We start from the raw sequence: 15,905 nt of genomic DNA on the forward strand, positions 1-15,905 counted from the left end.
CCCATATAGCGGTACCACCCGATTTCAGGTATTTTGAGGATTTTGTCTTCATTTTTGCCCGAATTAGCTGTCATTTGGCATTTGGGATTTCCAATGATACAGACATTTCCCCACCAAAAATTGTGAACATAGGTCCAGGCTTTGGTATAGCCCCCTTATAGCGGTACCACCCGATTTCAAGTATTATGAGGATTTTATCTTTATTTTTAGGCCGAATTGGCTGTAAATTGGAGTTTGGTAGTAATTCGAACGAATTTGAATTCGAATCGTCTTACTGAAACAGGCCATAAGTTTCAGTGTTTTATTTATAAATGTACTTAAAACTAAAAAATAATTTATCGCTTATCCTCAGTAAATATATTCTTGCTCATGATGGAATCTCTCAAATAAAACGCTTGCATTTAAATTATAAATGATGGCCAAATTAAACGGCAAGCGTTTTAATTGAGAGATTCCATCATGAGAAAGAGGCTAGGCGACAAATTATTTTCTAGTTTTAAGTGCATTTCTAAACAAAAAAAAATAAACTTAATTTTTTAAATTATTTTTTATTGTTTTTTTATTATTAATTGATCGTTGGAATCGAGCTTAATGATTAATGATGCAAGTGAAAAAGGAAAGCCGACGATTCCTGCCCACACAACCACCACATGACATGCATGTTTCGCCTTTGGCGGAGGCTCTTCTGACATATCGGCTGTGGACCGACCAACTTCGCTGTCATCGAACTCTTAAATGTATTTTTTGTTTTTTTTTACAACAACAATGGGTATTTGCCCATTTAGTTGTGCTTTCATGACAAACGCTTAGCGCTGCCTTTAAAAGTAATGTGCGTGGCTCTGAACGCTAACAGCGTTTTTATTTATTTGAAAATTTTGCCTGTTTAGGGAGAAGATCATTTCTTAATATTAATTTTTGATTAATTTCTCGTTGGTATCGAGCTTAATGATCAATAATGCAAATGAAAAAGAAAAGCAGACGAAGGCGAAATAAATTCTATTATTATTCCTTTCAAGGCATATAACTTAATGATTGATTTAAATCGATGAGAAAGTACTCGGTTTCACTACTCCAAAAAAACAATTCCAAACATTTCTTGCAAAATTTCTGTGAAAAATTGCATTCTTTCTCGAAATTACTGTTTACCTAAAAATTTCTTAGTTAGATATACCGGTATTCATAGTATGTATGGGAGGTGTTTGTATAGATTTATCTGTTTCAAGACTTATTTTAACATCTATTAATGACCTCTGATAGATCTGCTTAATAGTTCGTATTATTATTTGATCATCATCTGCAGGAGATGTAGTTGTCCATAAACCTCCTTTCCATCTAATGGCGATTTTAGTACTTCTTTTTAGTTCAACTTTAGTTATTGCACTGTTCCTATGCTTATCTTTGAAATTCATTGGATCCACAATTTTCAAAAGTTAAGATTTTTGCAACGCTTTGATATAAATTTCGGGGTCATAGTTTAAGTTTTTCTTAAACATTTGGTCATGTCTTGTTTTCGGCATACTTGTCTGTCAAAAGTAAACATTGGTGGGATAAAATGTACTCCTCATGAGAAATTTTTGCCTCCTTTTTATACCCTCAGGATTAATGCTAACAAGGGTATATCGGTCTTTTTGTAGAAAATTTACTTATGTTGAAACTGAGGTATGGGGTAATGTACCTCGCGAATTGTTGCAATATACTGTAACTTTTGAACGCATTTAGGTAAAATAAGCTGTTTTAGCACGATTCACCGATGGATTTCTTAAAATTATAATTTGAGCGGAAGCTGTGGTCATATTAATGTAAAAAAGAGGAAAAAGTCGTTGAAGAAACGAGTTTTTCAAAGTGAATTTTCAATTAGAGGCTTTACAATACAATGTAGAGTATAATGTTCAAAGAAGAAGTTAAAGAATACACTTCAGAGATGAAGTTTCTAATGTATGGATTTTTAATATAACCAATGCCTCGGGCGAGTAGCCTTCAAAGTTCACAACAGTCTCAGCTTAAAGTCCAAATTTTTGTGCGTAAATTTGTCTAAAAAACCAGTTTTTTGGATTCAAAATTTACAAATGCCATTCGATTTCAGCGGAAACCCGCATGAATTTAGTTTTTTACGTTCTGAATCTAACAAGCCTTTGCGCGTCTAAATCCATCCACTTGATCGGCGGATATGATACCCCTCAAATTTCGAAAATCTGCAAAAAATGTTTTTGAAAATATCGCGTATTTAGACGGGTTTTAGATGTGTTATTACTACTTAGATAAATAGAGCGAAACGCATATTTAAAATATGCGAAAACAGATATTGAAAAACGTTCGCGAATCCGGAGATATAATAGATTTTTTCTAAAAACTGAGTGCGATGCTACATCCATGGTTCTTGATGGATCGCATTGAAATGACATAGGATGATGTATTTGTTAATGGTGATCATTGAAATCGGATGAGCATAAAATGCAAATGTACTTTTTGGAAATTATGGGCATTTTACTGTTTTTTGCTCCCTAACATGCAACTGATGCTACATCGTGGTCGCCAAAAGGAATTTCACAAAGTGTGTCAAATAAGAAGGATTGATTCGCTGTTTTGGAAAATCGGTTGCGCATCTTGTGATTTCCACTATTACGCGGTTTATATGCGTTTCAAATGTTGTAATATTCAATATAACATTATTCTAATGTTATGCCACAATTGGAATTCCTTGTGATTTAATATAATGTTCTAAAAGTATTCGCCAATAGGAAAACTCTAAGCGAAAAATTTGTTGCAACGGAATATTTTCATTATTGCGTGGAATTTGGACGAAAATGACGAAGAACTCAAATATTTGTTCTTCAACCTTTCCTATAAACCCATAAAAAAATAAAATTAGAATAACATGATTTTATTTTCTTTGTTTTTTTGCAAATAAAATGAATACTAAGCTCCAAACTTCACGACTTAGGTTTCATTTTATTCCTCACAATGTCTGGATGCTGCTATAATTTCTTATATATATATATATATATATATATATATATATATATATATATATATATATATATATTTTTTTTTTTTTTTTTTGTAAGTATAAGCGCTATTATTTCAAAAATATGTTTGTAAATACATGAAATTATTTAACAAATTTAATTTTTCGCGAATCCATTGAAACTTTTCGATTTTCTTTTTGCATCATCGCAAAGGGTGCAAATTCAGCTAACGATAATAGGATATAACAGTTACTATATTAAGCCGCGATTTTTTTAGAATTTTTTTTAATTAACATAACTAAAATGGTCATATCTTTTGCGCGCAACGATTAAAGTTGGTATTTGGAATGACGATTTTTTTCTTAATCTATGTACCAAAAATCATAGATGTAGTATGAAAAATTTTTTTTTTGGTTTTTTTGAAATGGAACAGACGATTTAAGAAATTTTTGCTGATATACCCTTTCATAGGGGCAAAATGTCCCTCATGGAAATAATGGTTTTAAACCCCAAGTATGTTTGGACGAAATCCGTTTCAGACAATTTGGAGTTGATTGAGCCATGCCTGTCCGTCTGTCTGACTGGCTGTAGCGCAAGATAACTCTCGAATTGATCAAACGAGTCGGTCCAAAATTTGGCTTTCCTAATATTTGGTCCACACTTAGTTTAAATTCGAAAATAGTCCACTCCATTCGGCACCTCTTCCACAAAAGTTCGAAAATGTTCGGAAAATTTGTGCGCACTATAACCCTAGTGAAATCTCTACCAGACTTAGAAGAGGTTCCAATTCGGCCTCCATCGGTCCACTCTTTCGGGTACCTCCCACACAAAATTTCGGAAAAGTTCAGTTTAGGAGCTGCTCTGGAATAGCTTTGATCTTTGTTGTAATAACTTGTATTCACTGTCTCCTATACGACGGTACAAATGTCATCAGGTGGAAGTCCATACTTCCTGAGGAAACAACCTAAAAGGGACAAAAACCCCTATGACACTGTGTGTAGTGTTTGGAAAGCAAGATAACTCTCGAACGGATCTGCCGATTCGGACCAATATGTGTCCTTCGTAATATTTTGTCCAAACTTAGTTTAAGATCGAAGATAAGGCGATCGGTCCACTCCTTCAGGTACCTCTTTCACAAAAGTTCAAAAATGTTCGGAAAAATTGTACGCACGATAACTCTTGATGGGAGTGGCCGATTTGGTCCATAATTTGGTCAGGTTCGGGTACCTCTCACACACATTTTGGATAAATTTACTTTAAGACCTGCTCTCGGATCACTTTGGTTTTTGTTGAAGCAACTTGTATTCGCTACCTCAATTACGACAGTTAAAGCTTTTTCAGGGGCAAGTCCATACTTATTGAGAAAAGAGCCCGAAAGGTGTAAAAATTTTTTTATATAATTTTATTTAAAAATATAGGTATAAAAAACTCCTATGGCACCATATGTAGTGTCTGAGATCACGATAAATCTCTAACTTATCAACCGATTTGACCAAAATTTGGCCTTCGTCATATTTTGTCCAAACTTCCGGTACTTCCCCACAATAAACAGTGGACCGACCCATTGGCCAAAAATAAAAAAATAATGTCAACATTTTGGTATAACATATGGCAACTCTGACAGCTATGACATGGACCTTTTTAAAAATATATTAGTTTTTGTTTCATTCGAACGCGATCTTCTTAAGAATTGCTTCAAAATTCGGAACATTTGACTAATATTTTTTGTTGTGAGTACAACCTATATTTTAAGCGCACAAATTTTCAAAATATCGCGAAACTAATACGTATAGCAAAATATTATGGTGGATTTTGAAGGAGAAGGTAATGGCTTAATTTTCTTTAAAAAATAGTGTTTTAGCGTGTTGTGGAATTTTGGTTAGCTGCATATTTTCTTAGTGTATTTCGTAATGCCAATTCGATCATATACTTAAATTTGACCTAAGGTTTAGTCATGATGCCCACCAGTGCCCACTCGGGAATAATTATCCAAAGTAGGTCATGAGTTTAAGATTATTCAGTACTAAAATCAGCTGCCATCTAGTGCCAGACTATAAATTGTGGGTCGCTGACTAAAGCTGCCCTAGAATATGGTTTCTATGGATATATTAGCGTATAACTCTGTTATCTAACCACGTACATTAACATAATTGACATCAGTGGCAAGATGAAGAAATCTTCTTCCAAATTTGTCTTACGTTGGCGGTACGTAGCTTCCTCGAAGAACGCTATAAGATCTATATTAAACATTTTACCAATATTCAGACAAAAATGTTGATTTTTTTAATCCGCTAAATTGGTTGGATTTTATGTTGTTTTGGAGATTGTTTTGTTTCCCCAAGCCTATTTTTGCATCCTAAGATAATCGGGACCTTTGTTAATGTCATTTTGTATTAACAGCACACAACAATTCTTACCGTATACCCCCTCCAGAGGGAAAGGAGGGAGAATGTTACGCTCGTTGTTTCTTAAAACACTCTTCGCAGCAGCACAAAGCTGTTGGCTTGATTTTTACACTCTAAATATTTTTGGCCACTTTCTCCATACAAGTGGATCCACTGTGCAATATTTAAAAAAATGTCACTAAAATTAGAAAAGTTCAACATTTGCGTCTAAGTTCAGTTAGGGTATGTTCGAAGATCCTTTGGAAATGTATACCGATGTTGTTCGTTGTGGTTCTGTTTAGGGCGATATTATGTTTTCCTTAGACAAGTTCATGATTTCTGGCATATTGGTCCAAAAGTTATACGATGACCCACTGAAATGACTTATGGGCACGATATCCATCGAAAAGATATGACTCCCAAAATAAGATCCACTTCCATAATGGACCAAGTTGATAAATTCCGTTAAGTACCTCCTCCCCTACACTTTTGAACTTTTATCCTAATCCTCCTAATTTTTTTTATTTTGCAAGCTCAATTGTCCAAAAATGGCCATAAAATTCTGAAAAGACCCCAAATACATTCAATCTGTACGTAGATGAAAGTTTAAATTCACATAGGCTGAGGGTATATTTCTGTCGACTAAGCCGACTGATACTTTTTTACTTGTTCTGATTAAAAACAATCTTATGCCAATCAATACAAAAAACTCGTCACAAATGAACAGATAGATATTCGTTCCAAGGAGTTGCAAATGTTTTGAGCAGGCCAAAAGACGTGTTCCTCCAATATTTCACACATTTGTGTAACATATGTAAGTGTTCATAACTGAATAATCATATTTAAATCTTGAAAATAGGGCCAATAAAGAATCTAATTACAAAAACATATACATTTCAAAATTTCCAATGTCTCTAAAAATAGCTTAAATGTGAAATGGACATCTGAATTGCAAATGTTTTGAGCAGCACTGTATTTGCTGAAAATGTTATGCATCGTAATATTTCTAAAAAAAGGGGCGATGAACTATATTGGTCCGCTTCTCTGAAAATTTCAAAAATATTTGAGATTTACAAATTTTGTTTTAATTAAACTTCCTTAAAATCGCTGTTAGTGATAAATACAAACTTAAAAAAATCGAGTAATCGTTGTTTCCATCGTAAGGAGTTTCCAACGCATAGTCAATTCATCAAAAGGATTTGTCAAAACAAAATATCATCATTTATTAAAAAATTACAAACAATTGTTTACAAATTATTTAAGGGTCATTTTTTAAAGCCCGTTAATCCCTCCATCTTTCGCTGAAAAAACGACAGGGCATGACATTTGCTCTAATGACATTAACAAACAACAACAGCAGATAATTATCTCAAACAAATATTTGTTTCTGACAGATCTTTCTTTGGCTGAGTTATAGGCATTTAAATCTGCTTATCACATGGAGAGTACTGTACTTGTTTAAATTGAAATTTCCTGCAGTTGTTGTTTTCGTCATGTACAAACGCACACCTGACTTGCCTTGCCTTGTTGTGCTCTAATTTACCTTGTGCCCTTCAAAGGTTAGGGGTGCTTTCAACAGCATTGATGGAGGGGGAAGGAAGGTAAGTTGAAAATTGTAAAACCTTTCACCTTTGTTCTCCAACAAAAGTTTAAATGTACTCTATTGTTTACAACAATGCATGTTGTTGTTGTTGCTCTCATTACCCGATGAGCTAAACAAAAGGTGAGCTTATGAGTCAAAGCCATTTGTTATGGGCAAAAGAAAAATTCCAGTTACAGATAATGCTCCGCCACCTTGTTCTGCATCTCCTCCTCATGCTGGCAATTCAGAGTGAAAAACATGTTTTTTTAAAGACAAAAGGCCAAATCTACGCAAATTCGTTACAAACATTCAAAAACAAAACCAAACAGAAAAAACAACTGCAGACAGTAACAAAAACAAAAGACATGACAGACCAAAAAACCGAAAACGTTACCAAAAACCCTTTTTTAGAAAATGTCTACAGTGAGAGATTAATAATGAATGATCATTCTTGAGGCGCACATGTGGCATGTGGAGGAAACAAATAATTTTCTTCCCTTTCGAATCTGGTGTACTTTGTACAGTAAATGAATCCAAATCTACGCACACACGCACATGCACACAAAAGGTCTCAACATAAATATGGCGACATCCCTTCAAGAACAATGGCAGCCATGTTTAGGTTTGTCAGCAGCAGCAACAACAACAACAAAAGCATTGCATACCAAATTAATTCACAGTCTGAAATCCTTTTTCTTATTGCCTACACCCTGCCCATTCCAGGCTGTCATCCCAAATAATCCTCCCCATTGAATATCCTGTAACCGTCTTTGCCTATCAACCAACCAACCCAATCCACCACTTATAACCCACCCTCCTTGCCAGCCTGCTGGCATAACACATTTATCCATAGGATTTCTGTGAATATTTTAAAATTCATTTCGAAAGTTGTCCAGAGAAATATTATGCCCTGAACCAAATGCTTATTTTTGCCCTTAATGCTATTCTAACCAATGAATGCTACGCCAGCAAAAGTTTGCCGGCTTGTCTTGACCATTCTCATAAATGGACGACAACGAATGCTGTCGAGAATCAGTAATTCCACCCCAAATTCAAACGGGAAAATATTTTGCATGACAAATGCTTCAACAACCCTTGTTTGCTTCTCGCCTTTTGTTAAGGAATCTAAGAATTTTTTGCAGTTTCAGTTTCATTAAATACAGTAATTACCTGAATCTTGTTTGGTGAGTTTGTTGTTGGTGTTGTTTTGCAATTATGACTTGAATAGGCATTCATTTTTGAGTGTATTTTGCAAAAATATACAGCAGCTGGGTTGTTTCGGGATTTTTCTGAAAAGCAATATAATTAAATTCTACATTAGACAAAATATTAATAATTTGATCAGAATAAGCAAAAACGAAGCAGCAGGGGCTGTAATACAGAAATATACTCACAGTCAATGACATTAAATTAATTATGTAAAAAACAATTTTATTTCACATTTAAAATATTATGGTACTTTTATATATAACCGGATATAATAAATTCATTGGATTTTAAGTTTCAGTTCCATTGCGTCAAATAAATTCTCGTAATGAAGGTTAATCCGCCAAAAATCTCTTCGCGTTATTCAGAATAATATTGAAATATGTATAAGTCCATATTTACATTAGGCAATTTTCCTTGCGGCAATTGTCATCGATGAAATACTCAGGAAATGTCGCCAACATTACACTGAGGGGTATTTTGCCACCGTTGAAGACTTGATGTCGCTTGGCCTGGGAATCGAACCGCAGACCTTTTGAGTGCAAGGCGGTCATGCATTAGGTATATATGATAAAAAACCAAATATGTTTTCCAATCGATAAATCCGGGTTTCACCCTTTCGGAATTCGCGAACTGTTAACATATTATATATCGTATTCTTTAAAATGAAGTGTTTAAGGAGGGATCACATAATGTCGACCATTAAAATTAATTTACGTTGAAGCTGTGTTGGTTTCAATGTCGAAAAATGGGTAAAGACGGGTTGAAGCCAACATGTTTTTTATGCTCCCTTTCGATTTCTGACTTAACCTTACATTTGATAGACCTATATCCAAAGAAAGCCTCAAACAATACTTCATGGGCAACATGATACTAGTGTATGATTTTCCGATATATCCACTACATCCACCTAAAATTGATGCTGACATTTTGAACCTCGAATTTCGGTTTTTTTTTGAATTTTTGAATAATCCGGACACGCTACAATATAATATTCAAAACTCATAACACTGTGTGCAATTTTTTGAGTTATGTTTTATTAACCATATTCTGATACCGCAGTGTGATAGAAGCTCAAAAAGGAGTAGACACGTGTCTCGCCGTTTTCCCTATCTCATCAACTTTCGCGGTAATTGGCTTCCAAAGTTTGAGGCTTTGATGTTAATAGGCATCATTTTATCAGGATCATATCTTCCAAACCGTTAAGATATTTAATTTACTGTCAGAGGCAAAGTTGTTGTCCTTGTTCTACAGAATAAAAAACGTGAACACGTAAAATCCATCAAACATCATCTGCAAGTTCAAAATCGGCAAGGTCAAATTTCTCTTAAAATTTTTACGCGGGTTGTGGTCTTCAGATATCAAACCGATCAAGATTGAAACAAACAACCAATTACAAAAATTTACCTTAGTTCTCAATAAACAACTTTCTAGAAAATGCGAACTCTGTAGAAACTGTTCTTAAAGGTCAAATTAGCAAACAAACATGACCTTTATCTAGTTTGCTCTGGTTGTGGTCCACAGATACTAAACCATTCAATATTCAAGAAAACAATCAACTACAATAATGTTGCAAAGATATTGGTTAACAACTTTCTGGAACATACGAACTGTCAGTGAAAGGTTCTTCAAGGTCAAAATAGCCGAACACTTTAGAAAGTATTCAATTTTTATACTTTTTTCTTCGATTCTGGTCCACAGATACCAAACCATCCAAAATTTAAGAATTGAGTCAACTACAAAAAATTACCTAAGATCTCAGTAAACTACTTTCTAGGAACGGTTCTTCAAGCTCAAAATTCGATTATATTTGCCCATTCTTTCCTGTTCAGGTCCGTAAATGCATGACCTTTAAAATTTTCCACAATTTTGAAGAATTTATTATTTACAGACATGAGTATGGGCAAATATTATCAATAATTGATTTGTTTGTGAATTTCAGCTTAAAGGTTCATTCCGAGAGTATCAATATGTTCTGGAAAGTTGTTTATTGAAATCATAGTTAAATTTTTGTAGTTGACAGTATTCTTAAATTTAGGACGGTTTGGTATTTATGGCCTAGTATCGGAGAAAAAAGTAAAAAAAATCGAATATTTTCTAAAGTGTTTTGCTATTTTGACCCTTAAGAACCTTTCGCAGACAGATCGTATGTTCGAGAAAGTTGCTTGCTGATATCTGTGTCGGATTATTGTAGTTGATTGTTGTCTTGAATATTGAACGGTTTAGTATCTGTGGACCAGAAGATAAAAGAAGATATAAATCGCATTTGCTATGCTATTTTGACCTTTAAGAACCGTTTTTCAGATTTCGTGTACTCTAAAAATATGTTTATTGAGATCTATGGTATATTTTTGTAGTAGGTTGTTTGCTTTAAATTTGATCGATTTGATATCTGTACATATCAAAGAAATTACATCTTGACGATTATGACCTAGAATATGAAGTTTGATGGAGTTTATGTGTTGACAATTTTTGTTCTTTTTAAGATGTGCTACAACGTTGCCTTTGTGATGAATTCAAATTTCCTAACGGTCTGCAAGATATAGTAGTGACAAAATGACCCATTTTGACATCAAAGCCTCAAACCTTTGGGGGCCTATAACCGCGAAAGTTGAGTTTGGTCTTCTTTACGCTGTGGTGTCAGAATATGGTTAACAATTTTCGTGTTGCATAGTGTAATAGGATTATAGAACTCGTGATTCTACGTTGTTTAATGTATATCTCACGAGAGTGTTCAGTACAGCATTCAAATAATGCTAGACTTGCGGTTTCCAAACAAAGTCGTGAAAGCCTAAAAATCCCTAAAAATGTCAACTTGAATCAACTTTTTTGCTTTTCGATTTTTCTCATCTATGAACATTGTAGTTTTAGAATCCGCAAAAACTTCCCAGGTGTAAGCACTTTCTATTTCAAGTTGCTTCAAGAGCACTGTGTGATTCATCAAGAATTTTTTTTAGAACAAAAAAAAAAAAAAAATCGGAAATTCAACGCCCTAATATATCTACATATCTTACTTAGATACATAATCCCCCATTTTTATAAGTCTTCTTTTTTATAGTTTGTATTTATTTATAGCGTTCCGGTTAACTTAATGTTAAAAGTGATTATTGAATTTCAAGGAGGAGCTTCTCAAAATTAACTTTCAATATAAAAATTATATTTTTAATGCCTCCAAATTGTTTTATTTTGCGTTTTAAAATCCATCAGATAGTAAAGAACACATGTAATAATGGTCCAATATGTACAATGTACATTAGGGTTATGACTTTTTGACTTTTTTCTCAAAAATGATTTCCAGTAGCCAGAATGAATGCATTTTTGTTTATTACTGAATAAAATAATGTTTATTCTATTGGAATTTTGAAAAACATTACGCATAATCCATTACCATGAAATAAATGTAAAGAAATTATTTCTTGTTGTTCAAGTGAATGAACTTTTGCCTATTAATGGCAAAAATAACTTTTATTCCACTTAAATATTGAAGAAGGCCACGGTCACACACAAACAACTTTTATGATATATGAAAAAATTATATATGATATAAAATGAAAGGTTATGCCATTTTTGTTATGATGTATGGTAAAGGGTGTTTTCAGATATTCTATTGTCTAAAGTGCTGATAAATAAAAATTTTGAAATCATATTGTGCGGAAGATTTTTTTATCGAATCACCTTATAATTAAGATTTTATCTAATATTAGGTAAATTAGGTATGACAAACATATATCATATCAAATATCAAACATATTCAAAAAATTTGTTGCTTAATTGCAGCTAATGGTCTGATCAGATCGGATTTTTTATTTTAGTCACTTTTTGATGAGATTACCTTTTTTCAAGATATATCAAAAAAAAAAAAAAAAATAGCATAAAAAAGATTTAAAAGTAAATCTTGAAAAACTTTTTGTACCCACGGAATTGATGGGGCCTTTTAGGACATAACTCGTGATGGCAGATTAAGCTTTGCTATTTCAATGTCTATTGTACTGGACAATGTAGAAACTGTGTGTGTGAAACAAAGTGTTATTTAATTTAATCGTAAGTGTTCTTTTATAAAATGTCTAATCGAAAATTTTAAACTAACTTTTACATGTTCATTTTTATCTATAGCTAAACATTATTTTGCCATAGATGTTGCATGTACTCGTACATAAGTATGCAGTTGCTAATGACCCTTGGGCTTTATGTTGTCAGCATTATGAAAATAGCCATTGACGCCAGCTACGTCAACACTATAAAGACTGTTATTAAGACTATGTTTCTACTTTTGAATCAAATTATCTATGATGTGAAGGGAATTGTGATTTTAAGCTAAATCAAAATAATACGAAATAAGGTCATAAAGGCGATAACAAAAAACATTAAAGCCATTTTATATTAAGAAGACATACACGAGAATCCCGCTCGCCGTAAACGGTTAAAGTAAAAATATAAAACTTTATATTATCTACTTTACAATAAAGAAGTCATATTTGCCACAAAAGAACATTTATTAGAAAATCAATAAATTCATAACAAGCATTTCGCCAAGTCCTAAAAGCTTGTCTATATAGCTCTGAAATATAAGCTTCTAACATTTTACATTTATAAGTCACTTTTGCCCTGAACATTGCCTTTTATAAACATAATGAACAAATGGTCATTACCATCCTGAAAATGGCCCACCACCACATTTTCAAACATAATTATTTTTATGTATATTTTGATTATATTAACAAAACAAAATTGCAAAAAATGGAAGAACACATCCCGTTTGGTTGCTCATTTTAATAAAAAGGGACCAAAGCTCTCATTTTGTGGTTGCACCATTTTGTTTTATTACCGTTGGTTGTTGGGTTTAACCATTCTTTGTCCGGTCATACTTGGATTTTTCGGGGAGAGCAGCAAATGTACTTTATTAGAGTTTATTTCTCTTTTGGTTTGTAGCCACATTTTTCGGTAAACCTTTTTTGTAGCAGGAAAAATGTTTTACGCACTATGGCGCCATTTATTTGCTATTAATATAACCGCATAATGCTGCTGGTGTTAGTATTTTATTAAAGAAAAAATGTCTATGTTTTGAAAACATGCACACACACAAATAGATAAATGGAAAATGCATGTTTGGCGGGGTTTTAAATAACACTGTGCAACAAAATTAATTTGTTTTCAAAATGATAGGAAAAACCGAGTAGATGATGAAAGGAGAGCTAAAAATATGAGACATGTGTATCGGCGTTTTTAAAGTTTACATCGGAAAGTAACCAAAGTAGGCGGGGCAAGTTTCGGACATTTCAAGTTTTTTCGAAATATTCGAGTTAAGATATTATGGAATGCTTGCACTTTAGGTATACAATGTCTTTGGCAACTTTACAGAGGAGGATGTGGGCAATATTTTTGTTAAAAATGTTAACCCCAATGCCGTATATTAATGGAGTCTTTTTGATCCTTTGTTCGAAAATCTTTCAAAAACTCCTTTAAAATGTGATCATATCGAATATAAATATTCTACGAAATTGTTGGTAATAAAATTTTACTATAGGTCTCAGAATACACCAAATCTGTAAATCTTATCTAGTCGCCAGGAATCTCTAAAAATTAAAAACACGTTTTAGGGCTAAAGTCGGACTTCATCTGAGTTTATTCAAAATTGTCCCACAAAACATAATTTTAGAGAGATGACACCAATGACAAAAATATTCTTCGTCAAATTTCACTATGGGTCACCAAAGAAATGAAATATATATTTACATTATATATCATGTAAATATCAGTATCAATTTTTCTGGAAAAACATGAAAATATATCCTAATTTTTTTAATGAAATGTTTTTCCTTTATTTTTTTGAATTGATACATGAAAGTAATATGAAACATGGTTCCAGGTGAAAAGTGACAAAAGATGAGAAATTCCACACAAAATTTATGGGCGTGAAGATAAAATCGATTTTAACTAGCGGAGACCATTGTGGTTTTTGTCTCCGCTAGTTAAAATCGTTTTTATCTTCACACCCATACAAAATTTCACTATGAGTTTCAGAATAAACCATATATCTACGTATGCTGTTTCCTTAAGAAAATAATATTACAAATTTATATATATTGTGATGAAATTATTTGTTTTAATTTTGGGCTGTTAATTTTAAGTAAAATTTCAATTTCTAGGGTTAATTCCCTAAGTGCCACCAAAACAGGAGATACTGCCATCATTGTATTATATTGGACCACGACGTAATTACGACTAATTACGTAATTTAAGTTAAAACTACTAAAAATAAAAATTTTATGACGAACAATTTTGTGGAATATTTAGATTTATTGTGATCACATTTTAAAGGAGTTTTTAAAAGATTTTCGAAAAAAGGACCAAAAAGGCCCCTTTGGTGAACCGCATGACGGTTAAAATTTTTAACAAACATATTTCCCACATCCTTCTCTTTAAAGTTGCCAAAGACACTATATACCTAAAATGCAAGGATTCCAAGATATCTTAACTCCAATATTTCGAAAAAACTAGAAATGGGCAGTACTTGCCCCACCGACTTTGGTTACTTTCCGATGTAAACTTTAAAAACGCTGATACACGAGTCTCATAGTTTTAGCTCTACTTTCATAATCTACTTAGTTTTTCTTGTCATTTTTTGTCACACAGTGTAATAATGCAGAAAAATAAATCAACTTAACTCAAAAATGTTACAAAATAGAAAGAATTTCCGTCAAAAAAGTTAGGTTAGATAGATTCGAGTTAGTCGACTTAAAGCCAATGCTCATTTAGGTGTCTGCTTATTAGCCTTTAAAAACATCAGCGGTATGCAATATACTCGTGGAAAAACACCATAAATTACTCTGAACCAAAATGGAATAATTAGTATAATTGTTTGTTACAGAAGTTATAAGAAAATTTAGCTCGCAACAGACCTGATATATTACATATGCGGTGCTGTTTACAATTATTGGTACATAAGAATTCATTTCACTGAGAACAAAATTACAACTAACAAAATAACAACTGAAAAATTAATCAAAACGATGAGCTTTAACTTCGCTTTTGCCGAAATTTATGCGGAAGGTACCCGAACTAGTGGACCGATGTAGACCATATTCCAAACTGATACATGACTGGACGAAAAAATACGATGTGCAAAGTCTGCACCAATCAGAAACTTCCTGCGAGATTTATCTTGTAGATTTGCCATTTTGGCTTGTGCCGTCAGGGTTTCTTGGAGTTTTTAGGCCAATATCTCAGGAAGTATTGACTTGCGCGGAAAAAATTGTATCGTCGTAAAGGGAGTCGCAAGGACAACCAGCTGAAAAAATTTCAAAACGATCCGAAAAGAGCTCTTAAACTTCACTTTATCCGAATTTTGTGTGGAGGTACCCGAATGAGTCGTCAGATATAGTCTATATTCCAACCTGATACATGACTGGATAAAATAATAATACAATGTGCAAAGCTTGGATCAGTCAGAAACTCCCTGCGATAAGTGTCTTGCGGATTTACCATTTTAGTTGGTGCCGTCAGGAACTTTTTTTGAGCTTTTAGGCCATTATCTCAGGAAGTATAGACTTGCGCCCGAAAAAAAAAGTGTACCGTCTTAAAGGGAACCGCAAGGACATCCTACTAAAAAAAAATTTCAAAACAATCCGCGTTCTTAAACTTCACTTTATCCGAATTTTGTGTGGGAGGTACCCGAAGGAGAAACCTATCTATGTCTGGAGGGAATAATACGATGTGCAATGTTCGGACCAAACCGATTGTTCCCTTCGAGGGTCATCGTTCACACCA

At 33.3% G+C, this 15,905-nt stretch overlaps 1 long non-coding RNA gene across 1 annotated transcript in view; it reads right to left on the bottom strand.

Moving 5' to 3' along the window:
• Nucleotides 1–15,905, bottom strand: part of LOC141394002 (uncharacterized) — a 412,830-nt gene that overhangs the window by 183,448 nt on the left and 213,477 nt on the right. Inside the window, exon 5 of the long non-coding RNA XR_012410232.1 lies at nucleotides 8,103–8,221. This is a non-coding gene — a long non-coding RNA (uncharacterized lncRNA). The remainder of the gene's footprint in view (nucleotides 1–8,102; nucleotides 8,222–15,905) is intronic.

This window comes from Musca autumnalis, unplaced genomic scaffold (genome assembly GCF_047663935.1).
Source record: "Musca autumnalis isolate F117 unplaced genomic scaffold, ASM4766393v1 scaffold_1, whole genome shotgun sequence".
In the NCBI taxonomy this organism is placed as follows: domain Eukaryota; kingdom Metazoa; phylum Arthropoda; class Insecta; order Diptera; family Muscidae; genus Musca; species Musca autumnalis.